The following is a 6,000-nucleotide window of genomic DNA, read 5'->3' as shown; positions in this document are numbered from 1 at the left end:
CTGGATATCAGGTCTTACGTTGAGGTGTTTGACCCACTGGGATTGAGTCTTGTACAGGATGAGAGAAAAAAAAAAAAGAGGTCCAGTGTAATTTTTCTGCATGTTGAAATCCAGTTTCCCTAGTTTTATTTGTTGAAGATAGTAGCTTCTCTCCAACATGTAGTTTTGGCATCTTTTAAAAAATTAGGTAGTTTTATTTATGTGGAATAAGATCTGGGTTCTCTATTCTATTCCACTGATCTATGTGTCTGTTTTTTGGTTTGTTGTTTGTTGTGTGTGTCATGTTGTTTTTAATGCTATATTTTTGTAGTATAATTTGAAATAAGGGTAGGTGACTCCTCCAACAGCACTTACTTTATTTGAGTTTAATTTGTCTATCTTTATTTTTTTGTGCCGTTACATAAATTATAAGATTGCTTTTCTATGTTTGTGAAGAATAGCCCTAGAATTTTGACTGGAATTATATCGATTCTTCAGATTGTTTTTGGTAAGATGGCCATCACCACAACATTAATTCTCCTACTCAATGAGCCATTTTCTAGAATCTTCTTCAGTTTCTTTCTTTAGTGTTGTAAAGTTCTCATGGTAGAGATCTTTCATTTTCTTGATCATGTTTATCCGTGAGTTATTTTTGTTTGACTTTTGGATGATGTAGGAAATGAGATTATTTCCCTGATATATTTTTAAAATGTATTTATCACTGGCACATAGAAGTCACTGATTTGTGTGTGTTAATTTTGAAAAAACTAAAGAGGGGGCCATTTATGTAGAGTATAAATACACATACCCTGCATGGGTGAGCAACACTGCTCCCAGAGGACATGAAATATTAATGAAAATCTCAGTGCCAGGCACAGGTTACCTCCCTGTGGGTTATCCTATGGGGTCAGAAAGGCCCCAGAGGCACCCAAACAATACAGGATGTTGCCATTGTTTTAGGCAACAGATGAGAACTGGATGGTAAGACCCTACTGCTGAGGACACAACTCTCTCTGAAATAAGTATAGAAAGAAACCAATTTCGAATTAACCAGAAAATATTCACCCTGCTTACTAGTTTACATAATTCCATAAGATGCTATGCAGGTTGCTGGGGGAGAAAAGTCATCATTTTTCTTACCTTGCTCTGGGCCATTCATCTACAATACCAAGCTTCTGCCTAGATGTATATGAGACATGCTCTCTAGCAAGGATTTCGTACCTGGTACTATAAACATGGTCAAAAGCCCATGACTGGGCAGATCATGGGCCCAGGGAACCTACCATTGTTTTGTTAAATGACCATGCTGTGACACTACCTTCTTTGTGTTAATATATGTATATTTGTGCTACTCTCAATTTTGATCAGAGAAGCTTTCTTTTGCAGAGGGTAGTGGTTAATACAGATATCATAAGTAGCCAAAATGCCGATTATATGTAACTCTGAGCACTCAGTTATTGATGGATCATTGATATCAACCTCCTACCATCCACAGCTCCAGGAACTTCACAGAAGAAGAAAGAATGGAAGTGGGAGCAGATGGAGAGAGCTATGAAATGCATCAAATCTAAGCAGTCCCAGCTGCCTGCAGAAGACCTGGACATGATCAAGCCAGTGGGGGAGGGACTCCTCGGACTTTAGTCATAGCAGAGGAGCTGTTGGCAGTCCAGAGCTACTGTGGGAAGGATCGTCACCCTTCTTTGAATATAGGGTCACTGATAGAGTGTTCCCTAGTAAACGACTGTATACACACACACACACACACACACACACAAACTCATATGGGCTCTTACTGGACTCAGAGGGGTAATAATAAAAAAAATTAAGAGAGGGCATAAAGTTGGGAAAGAAATAAAGAAATGGTACGGTCTGGGGAAGTTGTAGGGAGGTAGTGATGGATCTATCTACACAGTCAAAGTGCATTGTATGAATATATGAAACTTTCAAAGAACAAAAAAAACATTGTTTTTAAACATTAAAAACAGAATATCACATGACCCACCATTTTAGCCTGCATTTCTACATCCAAGAGAAATGAAGGCATTTGTTTGCACAGAAACTTCTACATGGGTGTTTATAACCGTGGTTATTCATCACAGCCCAGAGGAAGAAGATCAAATGCTTATGCCCATCACCAGATGAGCAGATTCATACATTTAGTTACATACGTAAAGTGAAATATTATCCAACCATAAAAGGGCAAGCCTTGGAAACATTCTAAGTGAAAGACGAACATAAGTCACATAATGCATGAATTTTTAAATAAAGCATCTATAATAGAGATGTTGTTAAGGCAGAAAGACACATCGTGTTTGCAAAGGAAAGAGGAAGAATGCATGTGGAATTTCTCTGAGGCCATAAAGAATTCACACTAAAGCACACAAGGGTTGTACAATATGATTACTGTGACAAATGCCATTGGATTCTACATTTTAATATGTTTAGCATTACATGAGTTCCACCTCTGCTGAAAGAGGATAAAAACAACACTGTCAGATATGTATTCCTGGTGAGAAATGCATAATAAAACAATGTATGTGTACAGGTACTCAGGCTTACTGTATGATGAAATGTCTGTCACTTTTGAAAACAGGAACATAAAGGACATGGACAACAATAAACAGCTTAGGATGTAAGTAAAGAGAGCAGGCAGCAACAGAAATCTCCAGGAAGAACTGGAGCAAACCATCCACAGTAAAGGAAAGATCAGTCTACCTTCTACAGACACAATCTCACTTTATTATAGATCCTATATGATACATAAAGAGCTGGTAGAAGGTGTTTGGACTGGGCAACACACATATATATACATATGAAAGGGTTTAATTTGAGCTACCCTACAGAGGAGATGCTTCTCTAAAAACCTATGGGTTAACAAATAAAAAGCCATATGTATGTATGTACATATGTATGCATGTATGAATATATTTAAAGATCACAAAATTGGAGGTGTAGGGAGGAGGCTAAATCTGGAAGGAGTTAGTTAGGGGGAAAGGAGAGTAAATATGACCAAAATACAATGTATAAAATTCACAAAAATATTAATAAAAATATTTTAAAAGAAAAATAAAAAGCTCAAGTACCAGGTGAGATCAGGGTTGTCGAAACATGATAGGCTGCTGCTGTTATTCTTAGTTGTCCCCCAGAACTTGATATTAAGACCTTATTGCTGAAGATACCACAACTTTGATCACAGAACACGGAGAAATGAAGTTGGAACTGAAGGAAGCGGCCACCTGACTGGTGAGCTCACATAGTCCTGGAAGGGTGCTGTGCAATCTATTGGGAGAAGAAAAGGCCATCAACCATTTTACTCAGTTGTGAACATTTGGAGTTACGACAACAGCTGTGCCATAAGAAGTGTTGATGGGTGCAATAGAGGCACAAATATTATGGCATCAACCAACTACCTTCGGATTGGATTTAAGGCTTGCTCTAGAGAGGAGATACCTGCCTGATATTACACATCTGGCCAAGAATCCATGGTTCAGAAGCTCACAGGCTCCATGGGTGAACTTAACACTATTATTTTCTAGATGGACTCTGTAGTGAACTGACATTTCTATACCCCTAGATTAGGGCAGTTCTCACATCTCATAGGAGAAGTTTCTTTGTGCAGTAAACAGCAGCTAATGCAGAAACTCACAAAGTGCAGAGAACATGGATCTGTGGAGCACTCAGTCAGAAGTGGGACACTTGTATCACACCCTCTCCTCCAAAGCTCAGGATTGTTTTGGAAGAAGGAGCAGAAGAATTATGAGGGTGAGAGGTCGGGGACAACTGGAGGGAAACAATGTCTTCTGGATATGACAAGACCAGTGTACTCACAAACCCACAGCTCCAGTGCTTGTCTGCATAAGACCTGTACAAGAGCAAGCCACTCAGTATTCCAGCACAGAGAGAGGCTGTCCTAAGTCCCCACCCTTCAATGAGGAACTATTGATGGTTGATGGCTTTTGGGAAGAGGGAAGTACACTTTGAATAAGGGTGTGGCTCTTAGTATGTTAAACAAACAGGCTGGGTATAGTTCCCCACCCAAGCTATATAGGCAGTATAAACTGGACTTACTATTTGTTATTTAAAAAAACAAAAAAGAGGAAGAAGATTTAAAGTTGAGAGGGAATGGAGAGTGGAGCGTGGAAATAAACCCAGCAAGAACTGGAGGTAAGAGTGACAGCAAATATAATTTAAAACACATTGTATTTATGTATGACATTCTCAAAAAAATTAATGAAAACTTATTTTAATTTTTAAAATCAAAGACATGAAAATGCTGTACTATTATATATCTATCCCTTGTAATGGAAGACTAAAAGAGGGATAAAATCTATGAGCAACATTTGAAGCATGGAAAGCCAAAAGCAAAGTGGCAGAAGTAAATTGAACCTTAATTACAAATAATTACCCAATCCAGTCAAAAGGCAGGGATTATCAGACCGTATTAAAACATGAAACAAGACCCAAGTATACGCCGCATAAAGGAAACACACTTTAGATCCAAAGATACAAATAGGCTGAAAGCAATAGGAAGGGAAAGATAAACCATGCAAACAGCAGCTCTGAGCAAGCTGCATTAATATCAGACAAAGGGGACTTTGAAATAAGAGCTAGAAAAGGGAAGACCACCCAGGAAGAAGACAGGGGTAGCTAGGAACAGAAAGTTTGGGGTGAGACTCTGGGAACTCTCAAATTAAGAAGTAGGACAAAGAAGAAAGATTTTTGTGAAAGAAAACCCATACTATGGCCTTTCTCTAGGCCATGGTCTAAAGTGCACACCTTAGAAGCCTTCAGCCCCTGCTTGCGCACTGACCCCGTGTCTGACAAGTGAGGAAACGATAGACATGAATAGTGACTTTCCAGGCAGAGGAATAACAAAGCAGGGCTGAACCTAAAACCTTCTATTTTCTTTCTCTGTGTCTTTCTGTTCTACCCTCCCTTTATTCCCTACCCCCTCCTCAGACCCCTTCTTCTCTCTTGCTCATTGGGGTTTGAATTAGTCAGGGTTCCCTAGAGGTACAGAATTTACAGAAAGAATCTCTGTTTCTATAGAAGGGGATTTATTAGAACAGCTTACAGGCTGTGGCCCCACTGGTTCAACAAGGCTGCCTATGAAGGAAATGTCTAAGAATCCAGTGGCTGTTCAGTCCACAGGCTGGATGTCTCAGCTGGTCTTCAGCAGACACTGGAATTCCAAAGAAGTAGACTCTAATGCCACTGCAGGAATGGGCTTGCTACAGAGACAGAGCAAGCAGGCAAAGAGCAGCACCTTCCTTCTTCCATGTCCTCATATAGGCTTCCAGCAGAAGGCTTGGCCCAGATTGGAGGGGTCTCTTCCCACCTCAAAGATCCAGGTTAGAACATAGTAGAGCATATACTTTTTTTGTATGATAAGGCCTCTCTTGGGTATATTCCCAAGAGTGGTATTGCTGGGTCCTATGTTCATAGCAGCATTGTTTGTAATAGCCAGAACCTGGAAACAACCTAGATGCCCTTCAATTGAAGAATGGATGAAGAAAGTATGGAATATATACATATTAGAGTACTACTCAGCAGTAAAAAACAAGGACTTCTTGAAGTTTGCAGGCAAATGGATGGAAATAGAAAACACTATCCTGAGTGAGGTAAGCCAGACCCAAAAATAGGAACATGGGATGTACTCACTCATATTTGATTTCTAGCCATAAATAAAAGACATTGAGCCTATAATTCGGGTTCTTAGAGAAGCTAAATAAGAAGGAGAACCCAAAGAAAAACATATAGGCATCCTCCTGAATATTAACCTTCATCAGGCGATGAAAGGAGACAGAGACAGAGACAGAGACCCACATTGGAGCACCGGACTGAAATCTCAAGGTCCAAATCAGGAGCAGAAGGAGAGAGAGCACGAGCAAGGAACTCAGGACTGCGAGGTGTGCACCCACACACTGAGACAATGGGGATGTTCTATCGGGAACTCACCAAGGCCAGCTGGCCTGGGTCTGAAAAAGCCTAGGTTAAAACCAGCCTCACTGAACACAGCGG

The sequence above is a fragment of the Alexandromys fortis genome, unplaced genomic scaffold, assembly GCF_014885135.2.
Source record: "Alexandromys fortis isolate MF-2015 unplaced genomic scaffold, M_Fortis_MF-2015_v1.1 scaffold_111, whole genome shotgun sequence".
NCBI classification, from domain to species: Eukaryota; Metazoa; Chordata; class Mammalia; order Rodentia; family Cricetidae; genus Alexandromys; species Alexandromys fortis.
The sequence above is the reverse complement of the archived record's forward strand: the minus strand, read 5'-3'. Positions refer to the sequence as shown.